The sequence below is a fragment of the Sinocyclocheilus anshuiensis genome, unplaced genomic scaffold (genome assembly GCF_001515605.1).
Source record: "Sinocyclocheilus anshuiensis isolate Anshui unplaced genomic scaffold, SAMN03320099.WGS_v1.1 scaffold38, whole genome shotgun sequence".
NCBI classification, from domain to species: Eukaryota; Metazoa; Chordata; class Actinopteri; order Cypriniformes; family Cyprinidae; genus Sinocyclocheilus; species Sinocyclocheilus anshuiensis.
The window spans coordinates 2481166-2494232 of NW_015544213.1; the positions used below are offsets into that span (position 1 = coordinate 2481166).

Here is a 13067-nt window from a genome sequence, read left to right on the forward strand (position 1 = left end):
AGTCCATTAAGAAAAAAGAAAAGAAAACATTGTTGTTTACATCCTCCATATGACCTAATTTGACCTCTCCGCTCCAGCATTCCTGCCACAGTTTTGACATTTAAGCGCAAGTACACGAGGCGGACAGGGAAAACAAGACTTAATCACACCCGAAGGGCGAGCGGGAGATAACAAAACAACTTCTTAACCTGAGAGTTCAGGGAGGTGATGGATGCCACTCCATCTGCGCATCGGCCTTTTAATTTTCTCTTCTCGCCTTTTAAAGGCGCTCCCTCTTCATACCAACCCGGCGCATGATTCTTTGAAAATGTTATTTTAATAATTACGAACGCCGGGAGGGCCTCTCGGTGAGGTCCTTTCGTATGAACTTGAGTTTTGATGCTCAAATAAGTTTCCACCACAGCGGGATGAAGCACGAGCGCAGAGCGACAGGAAACCGAGTGAGGACAAGAAAAGCTCGGAACCTGTTTGAAGTCTTGTTTAGTAGGCTACCGTACCAGCTAACGTTCTCAGAACTTTGGCTAACGTTATTATATTTAACTAAACGAAAACAGAAGAATATAAAAACTGATTTAAAGTATTAATAAAAACTATAATAGTATCTCAGTAGTACTAAAATAATGCTTGTTCTCCCCAAGTTATGAACAAACGTTCTTCCAGTAACATTAATGTAACGTTCGTTCAAAGTTATCTGGTCTTCAAAGATCTCAAAACAAAAACGTTTTAGTTGGACATTCATCTAACATTTTTTTTTAAAAGGTTACTACTTGTTTCAGAATGTTCAGAGAACATTTAAAAGTAACGTTCCCAAAATGCTTGCAAAATGATAAAATGTAATGTTCCCTTAACATTTGCATTACCAATAAACGTTTCTAAAACATTTAAAATTCTGGTTGTTTAACACTTAACAGTTATGAACATTAAGCGTAGCACAAGCCATGTGTTATTTTAATCAAATAAATTCATATAATGAAATATCGCGATGATAACAGACATTTTGGTCCCAATTTATTATTTAACAATATTGTCTTAGTAACTGTAACAGTGATGAAGTTGGTTGACTTTAATGTCCAAGTTGATGAACAATAAACGGAATTTAAATTAATATTTTATAATTTTTTAAATCTTATTAAATTGTATTACTATAAGAAGTATATACTGTAAACACATTTGCTTTTCTTATTATAAGCTGTGATGGTGAGTCAGTTCATCTGTCTAACGTTTTTTTTAAATGTTACTTCTTGTATCAGAATGTTCAGAGAACCCTAAATGTTTCCAAAATGATATAATGGAATGTTCCTTTAACGTTCGGAAATCCAAGAAAAAAAACATTTCTAAAATCAGACGTTTCGAACGTTCAGAGAACATTCAGAAACAGCACTTGTCTAACTTAATGGGAACGTTAGCAAATCGTTCTTAGAACGTATTTTTGTTAGCTATGGCGACCAAACTCTTCAGATGAATCTCTCCAAGCTAAAAAACACATTTACTATGGTAAAGATAGCATTGTGCAAATGTAGTGCACAGAGGGCTGATGCTGAGAATTATGCTTTACAGACTCTTAAGCAGTGCAGTACTTAGTTAAAACTGATTTATTCCGTCCCAGCATTCCCACACTTATTATTTGTGTACAACTTCAGTTTTACAATGTGCCTCTGCTCTCGATTAGTGACGAACCCCCTCTAGGTTTCTTATTTACAGCCACAGATTTAATTCAAGTCAAACATGTCAACATGGCTTAGGAAACAGTTGAGATCACTTGTGTGCACGGATCAGGCTTGGCTAAGTAAATATTACTGGCCTATAGTGAAAATAAAGCCCGGCTCAGGTTACGATAGAATTAAGCGAGCAAATGTTTGCTGTAGTGACGTTGGCATGTGCGCACACCGTGCAATTATTCCACAGACCTCACAGAGTGAGCTAACTGTCTCTATCTCACACACACAAGCACAAATTACATAGTACAACCACGCATATGATGATACATGCGCGGTTACTGGACTGAATTTCAGTTAGATGAGCTTAATATTTAGATTACGGAACCCTTAAAGCAATAGTTCAACCCAAATGGAAAACTTCCTTTCATCTGTGGAATATAAACAAAGATACTTTTTTATACCATAAAAGCGAGTGGGAACTGAGGCTGTTAAGCTCCAAAAATGTCAAAACAGTACTATAAAAGTAGTCAGTACTACTTGTACATTATTTCTATTCACACAAGTGGGTATACTGTATGTAACACACAACCGTTCAAAATATTTTTTTTAAATGTTTTTGAAATAAGTGTGTTATGCTCACCAAGGCTGCATTTATTTGATCAAAAATATGGTAAAAATAGAAATATTGTGAAATATTATTACAATTTCAAATAACAGTTTTCTATTTGAATATATTTTAAAATGTAATTTATTCCTTTGATGCAAAGCTGAATTTTCAGCATCATTACTCCAGTCTTCAGTGTCACATGATCCTTCAGAAATCATTCTAATATGCTGATTTGCTGCTCAAGAAACATTTCTGATTATTATCAAGGTTGAGAACAGTTGTGCTGCTTCATATTTATGTGAAAACTTTGGTACATTTTTTTTTTTTAGATTTCCATGACGAACACAGAAAGTTCAAAATAACAGCATTTATTTGAAATATAATTCTTTTGTAACATCATAAATTTCTTTAATGCAACTTTTGATCAATTTAATTCATCCTTGCTGAATAAAAGTATTTTTTTCCCCTTTCTGTTTATATATAAACATGATCAAAGATAAAAAGAAGAAAAAAGTGATGCGGTTTTGAGCAACATGAGGCTGAGATGATGATGACAAAATTATTCCTAAACATAAACTATCCTTCTAGACAGTCACTTAGCATGGTTTATATGCTTTTGGAGGTTTTGAATACAACTTACGAAAAAAACAAGCTGATTTATATAAGAGGAAAACACTAGCATTTAACAACTGCAAAATAACATTTGGCGGATACAACTGTGATGGCATACGCACTAACCAGTGGTAATATTTAGATCTATTTCTATTATAAAAAAGTTCCCTCCTGCATAGCTGCATGCTAGTTTCTGAGTGCCTGTATGTGTGACAGTCTAATTTAGGAAACGGCTACCCACGCTGGATCCAGTGCTGTACGGGGCTGAAACGTTCAACAGTAAAACAATTCTTCACTGCCTCTCTGCAGACCTCTGCCATGTTTCTGAAACCTTACGAAATGAAAGCCAACAGGGGGTAGTGTGCAATCATTCTCCTCCATCTGGCCTGTCCACTTAAATTAGCCAGGCCTTGCATCCAACAGCATCTGTTTCCAATATGGTGCAAGGACGGAAGGGTGGGTGCTTGGCTTTGCAGCGGAAAATACAGCCTACTGTACTTTTAAATAGCCCATGGGAGAAGCGGGACTGATGTGGTCCATATATCGCCTTATCCCTAGATTCCCTGTTGCTGGACTGCCACTTCTTCGGCTTTGAAAGATGTCAAATGTACAATTAGGGAGGAATTTGTGTAATGCCGTCAGTGAACACGTAGCACACGTTTCCCATTTTGAGCTTTGAATGCTTGCAAATAAGACTTTCAACATTACTGCTTGCATTGATTGCAAGTGCTTCTGCTCCCCTTAATTAAGACTTTTAATTCAAATCGTTTTTAAATTGAACTAAAATGACTTTTTTGGAGCCAACTACATGCTTGTCCACCAAGCTGTTGGTGCAGCATTGTGTACGTTCAAAGCCTTTATATAGCAGTCACTCATTACTTTATGCCTTTGCTCGAACATAAATATTCCTGTGCACATTCTTATGGTGCTAAATCATAAATCCATAGCCTTTTTTCCTTTTTAACTTGGAGGAAAGGCAGTAAAGACTGCTAAAACCAGCAGGTTCAATCCCTCATCCAGTGATGCTCAGACATTTCCTGACTCAAACCACAGCTTTAGCGGAGCTCTGCGGCAAACTTTTCTGACATTATACAGAGACAAACAGTACAAGAGCTACTTGCAAGATTTTTTCTGGGCACCAAACTTTTCTAATAAGAAAATGTGAAATGTGGTTCATCATTTACTCACCCTCATGCCTTTCCAAACCCGATAATGTTCTTCTGTGGAGCACAAAAGTAGATAATTTGGTCAATCACAATGCAATATCAATGAATGAGGACTAAATCTTTCAAGCTTTAGCTTTGGGACTTAAAGAAGTGGTTCACCCAAAACTGCTGAAAATTTACTCACCCTCAGGCCATCCAAGACATGGATGAGTTTGTTTCTTTATTGGATCAGATTTGGAGAAATGTAGCATTACATCACTTGCTCACCAATAGATTCTCTGCAGCGAATGGGTGCCGTCAGAATGAGAGTCCAAACAGCTGATAAAAACATCACAATAATCCACAAGTAATCCATATGACGGCATTTTAACTTTAAACCTTTGCTTCTGGCCAAAATATGTGTCCATAATCCATAATAATGCTTCCTTCAGTGAAAAAGTCCATCTTCTGTTGTCACATCAAAATCCACAGACACATTTGTTCAGAACTGTTTTGGACTGTTTTCACTTGTAAACAATGAAGCATATTTCTCTCCTGGTTCAAACAAGATGAAAACAAGATTTTTCACTGGAGAAAGCAATATTATGGACAGAGGACTCTCATTTTGATCAGAAGGTTTGAAGTCTAAAACGTCTTGATGGATTTCTTTCTTACAAACATGCAGCTTTTCACTTCACAAGATGTTAAATGATGGAATGGAGTAGTGTGGATTACTTGTAGATTATTGTGATGTTTTTATCAGCTGTTTGAACTCTTATTCTGACGGCACCCATTCACTGCAGAGCATCCGTTGGTGAGCAAGTGATGAAATGCAAAAGTTCTCTAAATCATGCGCCGATGAAGAAACAAACTCATCTACATCTTGAATGGCATGAGGGTTAGTAAATTGTCAGCAAATTTTCATTTTGGGGTGAACTATTCCTTTAACAGCATCACAAAAAATGGTCCATTCAGCTTGCATGCATTCCTGAAGCTCAAATAGTAGAGCATTGTGCCAGCAATGCCAAGGTCATGGGTTCAATATGCATGAACTGATACAACATATACTTTGAATGCTATATAAGTTGCTTAGGACATAAACATCTGACAAACGCATGAATGTAAATATGGCAAATATTCTCAAGTACAGACTACATTTAAAATCACTGTTCACTAATAATCTTTCCCTCCATTGATTTTTAACTTGAGAACCACAGATCATTAGTTCAGTGAACTTAACTGGAGAACCAGATCATTCATGAATGAATCATTCAATCAACTGATTCATTAAAAACATTGGACTCAAAATCTAGATTTGTTCATGATAGCACAAAGTCATAAAAACTACTTTTAGCACCATTTTATGGTGCTTTTATATCCCTTTTAAAGTCTGCAAGCTCCATTAATTTAATTAAAAAAAGCAACTTTAACTTTAACAGTACATTCCACTAAAGAAAGAAAGGGTTTGAAATGACAAAAACAAACAAACAATCCAAAAATGACAAAATTCAATTTTTTTTGTTAACTACTCATTAGAGTAGCCCAGTAAATAAGCCACTGCATTTGTTTAAACATCTTGACAAATGAGTTAATGTTCAGATGGTTTGAAATTGTTTGTTGTAGTAGTTCACATATATCTCAGCGGCAAGTTAGTGCTAAACAAAAGATCGCTGTGAAAAATGATTTGTTATTGTACATGTCTCAAGGGACGCCACGCACAGAGTGCCACACCGAGTCATGATTTTAGACGCAGGGCTGAAATGGTAAAGCGAGGTGTTGTGTGAAACCATCTGGAAGAGATCTGGCATTTTTCAAAATCCATTTTTGTTTATCCAGAGGCAAAGACACACATACTCAAAGCGGCCATACAGTTTCCAATGCTGAATGAATGAATTCCATTTTTCCATTCACACTCAGGAAGGAGATGCACTGCAAAATCTGATAAGGCTGATGACAAATCAGAAGAATTGCTGACAAGCTCCTGACATTTTTTGGCATGGCTTCCCAGAGCCCTCCATGCATGCTGAAATGTAGATCACTTTGGAGGGCTCCTCTGAGCACAGACATACTCAAGAAATGTGGTGTGTATGTATATATATACAGTATATATATATAACTTTTGGTAGAATGATCAGGGCTACAACAACAGCTATAAAATAAAGAAATTAATCAATATAAAAATAACAAATAAAATAGCTAAAAATGTAAAACATTTCAATTTAATGTAATTTTTACATTTATAATTAATTTTTATCATTTGAATTTTTTTAAATATTTTTTAAATACATAAAACAATAATTTTTTGATTTTTAATCAAAAATAAAAATCGAATTATTTGATTATAAGAATAGCTGTTAGATACATCCTGCACCAAACCATTTTTGTTCACACTGCTTAGTACATATACTTAATTTGTTAGAAAATGTTATACAAACGTGCTGTCACTTCCTTGCCTTAGCAAACGCCACTATTGCCACTATATTTATATTTGGGGTCAAATTTTCAGTTGCAGTTTTGAAGTTGCATAGCTTACTGTCAATTTTTGCTTGATGTTTTGACTTTTTTCTAAACATTTATTATGATGAACAGCAGACAATAATGAGGGATGCTAAATGACTTAAAAAAATACATACAATAGGTTAATAAAAAAACTACAAGAGACAATCAAAATGTTATGATAAAATGCATTAAAAACAAAAAACAGAACAAATCATTTAAAAAGCTAATACTGAAATGAAGAATCATATAAAGGGGGGCCTGACAGACAAAAATGTTAAAAACAGCAGTAAACTGTTTAAGTTAGCTGCAATGCTTGAGGCAAGAAGTGACAGGAAATAAGATTTATGGATTGTAATTTACTCTTATATGGTAAATTTGTTTCCAAGTTAGGAATAAAAGTAAATATTTGAATGTCTTGCACACTTTATCGAGTATCAGTTGAATTTCTGCCATGCCCTGCAAGTTTAAACATTTCTAGTGCTTTTGGAATTGGTTCCTTCCTGTTCCTATAACCATGGTTACTGCAGGTTGCGGAGGGCAGATTTCTCACACATGGAGAAGGAATTCAGACCACTGAAAGATCCCCGTCCCACACTGTTTGTGTTGAGATTAAATACTCAGATATATATATTCAAGTGTTCTCCACATGCTTCGGGCCGCCCTATAGCAAGACTTCCCGCATTTTTCAGTCGGATGGCATGCCAGACTCATCTGCGGTCATCTTCAAAAGAGCCAAACACCTCCAGCAACACCTCCTTTGTGTTTATAAACCGCCTGAAACATGTTAAAAGGTTTCATTTATCATTTTAGGGCAAGCATCGTTAACGTAAGCTGTTTGTAAAATATTCACTCCACCTTATATTTGGCAGTCAAAGGTCAAGAGGATCCATTAGCAGCAACATGGGGATTATCCCATTGACATTCCAATTTCGGAGTCTTTTCTCTCTGACTCATGGGAGAAAGTTCTTGCTCTCTGTGCTGGCAAGCCAGGCATCAAGGAGCAATTACTGTCGCATTAGGGATCATCATGACATGCTGCTCAAATACACAGAGAAGCTACTGTACCATCATCTGTTCCTTGAATGCACTTCCATCAGGTAGACACATTTAGCCTGCCTAAAGCCCGCCTGGAGAACTTCGAAGTGCGCTCGTGAGGAACAAAATGCACAGGTGTCCTCTAGTTGAACCTATCACAAACGATTTAGCACCTCTTGGCGCAATTTCACTTCATTATTCACGTACCCTTCCACTGTCCTTTTAAGAAGAAATATGGCTATGGTGTATTCCATTGATGGGATATTATCTTTGGCTGGCGGAGAGGAAATTATTTTATCTGAACAATTCACTACAAAGCCTTTGCTAATGATTGCTTCTCAATTACGTTGAATTATCCCATGACGTTACACAGTTTGTCAGAAATGTTTATAGATGCTTGCAGTTACTGCCACTAAATAAGATGTAAGCAATGCAGGATTTATCTGCTTTGCACTTTAAATATATTGAAATAATCACTACAGATCATTTGCTAATGATTTCTTCGCGATTACACTGAATTATTATGTTGCATTTTGGAGTTGCATGGAGTTTGCACTTTTGGCAACTGAAAGTGCAGAAATAAGTAATTATCAACTTTTTCATTAAATTATATGCTGAATTCCTCATTGGAAAGCATTTTCTAACAATGGCTTCTCAATAACCCTAAGTTATGGCTTTGCATTATGCATTTCGTCAGAAACCTATGAAAATATTGCAGTTACTGCCACTGGAAAAAAAAATGTGCATAATAATAGAATGACAAGCTTTTTTACCATTTGCTAATGATTGCTTCTCAGTTATAGTGACTTAAATTTTGCTCTATGCAGTTTGTCAGAAACATATATAAATGTTAACGTCTCTGCCACTGGACTATACAAACGTACATATTTTCATCTTTACACTTTAAATTTGGACTGTAAACCATTTGCTAATGGTTGCATCTCAATTATGGTGACTTACCACAGTCTTTGTCAGAAACATCTGTAGATGTTTGGAGTTCCTGACAATGGAAACAGACACACACATGTTGGTATTGGTGGTTTATGGGGACTCTCCATAGGCGTAATGGTTTTTATACTGTACAAACTGTATTTTCTATACACCAACCCTACACCTAAACCTACCGCTCACAGAAAACTTTGTGCATTTTTAGATTTTCAAAAAAACACCATTTAGCATGTTTTTTTAAGCCTTTTGAATTACGGGGACACTATAGTGTCATAAACCACCTTCATATTGTAATACCTGTGTCACACCCATGCCATTATACAAATTTGTGTCCTCATAAATCACCCAAACCAGTGCACACACACACACACACACACACACACACACAAGAAGCAAAGAAGTTATCAGGTTTCACTTGTTGAAATATGCACTACAACACATTTACTAATGATTGCTTCTCAGTTATGTTGAATTATCAAGTTGCATCATGGAGTTTGGAGTTCCTGCCACTGGAATTACATGAAAATCATAAATTATAGAATTATCATGTTTTTACTTGAAATATTCATCGTAAATCATTTGCCGATAATTGCTTTCAACCATGCTAAATTATTGCATAACATGATGGATTTTGTCAGAAATGCTTGCAGACAATTGCAGCTACTGCCCCTGCATGGAAAACAATATTATGTATTATATATACAGAAACACATCGATCCATGATTTCACAGACTCTTTATTCTTCTGCCACTTTTGGCCTGGGTAATGTTACACAGAAACCGGAACCTGGCGAAATATCTGCGTAATGGCACTGGAATGGGCTTTTAACCTATATTGCGCTCGGCGTTTAGTCAGTGGTCACTCGTACTGTGATTTTACCACAGCAGGCCTTGAAACCATTTCCGCAAACACATGGCATCAAGGCTGTCTATGGCAACAATTAAGCCTTTAAAGATGCCTGGACACCCCGAAAAGCAAATTAAAGCCCATCCTTCCTATATACCAACCAGCCCACAATGTCTGGAGCTGGCGACCCCGTCCCAGAGCTTTCATCCTGATCGCTCATCTAGCAGAAATTGATTAAAGGCCCTCTAGATTACTTCCTTTTCACAAAGCTATTATTTTCCAATAACAGGAGTCCAGATTGAAGACTGTTTAACCGTTGTGTCCCTCTGCTCATTCTTATTTGTGTTTTTGTTAGGGGTAAATGAAGCGGCCTCGCTGTTTTTCTCGCTCGTCATCAGGCTCTAATGCCGGAGCTGCTTGAGTAACATTAGATGCTTAAACGTCTCTGAGCACCAGACCTGTCACGGCTCTGAGTGAAACCAGTCACCCTCCAGACCTCAGCACAAAGGGCCCAGGTCACAAAAGGTTCTCTGAGAGAGTCTACTGTTGTATTTAAATGCTTTTGAAGTCATAAACAACAGAGTTCATCTGGATAATAGTGGTCCCTCATGACTTTGACCTCGCTGGGACGAGATTCCCCCATGACTGTAAGGCTTCTTTTCTTCCTACCGCTCCACTCATCACTTACGAGTAATGTTATCCCTTCCGGGGGTCATCGGCAGGGTTAGCAGGGTTAAAGGATCAATGCAATTTCTGCTGCCCTTAACAATGGAAGCAGACCTGCCATTCGGGGATTAAAAATGTGGAAGTGAAACAGACTAACTAGACAATTAACACTAGATTAGTCTGGCAACAAAGGGAAAAGTTGGCTGCCTAAGAAAGGAAATAAAAATTCTGCTTAAGGGATAGTTCTCTCATAAATGAAAATTCTGGCTTTCTTTCTTACAAACCTGAATGACAAACCTGTATGAATAAAAGGTCAGTTTTTGAAGGATATCTTGGCCACACTTTTTCAAAACAATAGAAGTGAATGAGGACCAACAACAACAAAAAAAAGCACCAACAAAAAAACAAAATGCACCATATGACTTGTGCACTATATTTCTATGACAGTTTGTGAAATTAAGACATTATTCTTTAAAAATGTATTTAAATTTTGAAGTACTTTATCAGCAAAAATAATCATATTTAATACTTAAAAAAACTTAAATAATAATACTTATAATATACACTATATATATAAAATTAAAATAACTTACAATATAATTAAATTAAATACTAAAATAAATATTAAAACAAAGGAAATTATCATAACAACAAAATAAGCTTCACATCCGCCCTTGCTCTTTTTGCAGAGTTCATTATTTATTCCAAAATTTTTCATTACCCACTCAAAAAACTGTAGTGAATGGACTAATGATTAATGTTTTGCTCTGTTCATAACACAAAGGTATTGTGTGACTTCAGGGGCATTGGAATATATTGCACAAGTCTTATTTTGGTGCTTTTGGATTCAAAAATGCCTGTCCGCATTCATTGTAATTGCACAGAAAAATGACCAGTATATTATTTAAACCTACTCCTTTTTATGTTCCACAGAAGAACGAAGTAAATGTTCATTTTTGAGTGCACTAATCCTTGTTGAAAGTTGAAAAGGTAGAAAACCAGCTGGCTGACATAAAAGATGAAGATAAATAGGAATGAGACACTTTGATTTTTGAGAGGAACAGCAGAAGAACGCTTGGCCTTTCAGAGTGTGCTTGGAAACAGGATGTTCCACCGCTTTAAATACAGCAGTTATCCAAAACATCTGAAACACCTGCTTTTATCTGGGCTCGGTATCGGAACAAGAACATATTTTCCATTCTTGTTCACTTGTGTATGGCAACTTCAACCCATTCAAGTCTCACTTCGGCAACATGAGACGGCAAAAAAAACGACTGCGCATGAAACATCAACCTCAAAAGAGGGGGAAGTCCGCTTGGGGAAAAAACAATATGCTTACAAATGGTTTTGCCAAGAAAGCATTACAGTACATATGCACATGCAGGTGGTCCCAGACACGCTACACAAAGTGCGTTTGATCGGACAGCATCTCCCCTGGTCGCTTTAGTGATTAATCTGATGGTGACTGACTTTTATCTGGAGACACCTCACTGTTTGGAGACAAGTAAGAGCAGGTGCTGTTATGTCTCATCTCGTAGGCCTCTATTCTCCTCAGTTCAAGAGCATTGTGGAGGATCGTAGGGGTCAAAGAAGATGTTTTGAAAAATAATAACAATCACACAATTTACCATACTTGTGCGCTTGAGCGTACTAATCACTTCAATGCAATTTCTTCACACTCTTAAAAATAAAGGTTCCAAATGGGGGTTTTTGCAGCAATGCCATAGAAAAACCATTCTGGGTTCCTCAAAGAACCTTTCAGTCAACAGATCTTCAAAGAACCATTTTTCTTGGTGTGAAGACCATTTTAATCATCTAAAGTACCTTTTTCCACTGTAAGGAACCTTTTGTGGCCTTTATTAGGCATCTATGCCTCTATGTCTCACACTGAGTATAAACATGCAATGATCATTTTGTGGCACAAATAAAAATGATATATGATGTTTTATCATGTGCATTTGAAGATAGGCCAAACTAGGATATTGTAAGTTCACCATTCACTTAATGTTTATATAAGCACCAGTTTCTCTAATCTCATGAAGGTATATTCCTTAAAGGGATCCTATTATGCTTTTTCACTTTTTCAACTTTAGTTAGTCTGTAATGTTGCTGTTTGAGCATAAAAAAGATCTGCAAAGTTACAAAGCTCAAAGTCCACTTCAAAAGGAGATATTTTATTTAACAGAGATCACTTTTCAAAAACAACAACGAACGACTAGTTTGGAATACAACGCATATTTTCCGGGATTTGTGATATCACAAATATCAACGAATGGGACGAGACCTGGTTGAGCTGCACTAGAGAAGGCAACGAGTGTTATCACTATGTCGGAGACACGCTAGTTTTCCCAAGGCAGACGAACTTGGAGTGGTTACAATCATCCGGGTTTAAATTGCGCTCAAATTGACTTGATTTTGACGCAATATTTACACTGAAGCTCGCATGTTCTAGTACACCCCCAAAACACACTCAAGACTTTGTAAAAGAGCATAATAGGACCCCTTTAATCCAATTAAAGCATATTTTGTTGAAAGTTTAAATGATTAGAAGGATGCCACCATTGAAAACAAGCTAACCAATTAATGAGGTGACTTTGGCGGGAATATTGGGAAGTTTCCAGGGAGAGTAAAAGAGGAGAACACCTGCAATATGACCATTGGTTAAAAACGGTATTAAAGTGAAGACTTTCTCCACGACACTGTCAAAGGTTCTTCTTGGAACCATCAGTGCCAATAAAGAACCTTTACCTTTCTTTTCTGAAGGTATTTGAAATTAAAATTTTTGTATCAAGCAATAATTCAAACGTACTTCAAAGCAAAGTCCCAGTTCAAAAAACATCCCAGGCTGACGCTCACAAGTCCGAGGTAAGTATACAGCGCGCTGCTAACTCTCCCACCACCTCTACTCCGTGTGTTTCTCTGCACAGGCCCGGTGCACCCAGGACGCGATCTTCCCAGATGTCCTTCACTCCGGCGCCGGGACACCACGGACCCTGGGTGCACCCCCCTCGGAAGACGCGACACAATCTATATTGTTAAAAGAGCTATATA

At 36.9% G+C, this 13067-nt stretch overlaps 1 protein-coding gene across 1 annotated transcript in view; it reads right to left on the reverse strand.

Annotated features, from left to right (window-relative positions):
- The window catches only part of LOC107697185 (fermitin family homolog 1-like), a 23754-nt gene extending 19681 nt beyond the window's left edge, over positions 1-4073 (reverse strand). The window contains 1 exon segment of the mRNA XM_016497862.1: positions 4066-4073. The gene's annotated coding sequence lies outside the window, so the exon portion shown is untranslated.
- Positions 4074-13067: the final 8994 nt, after the last annotated feature.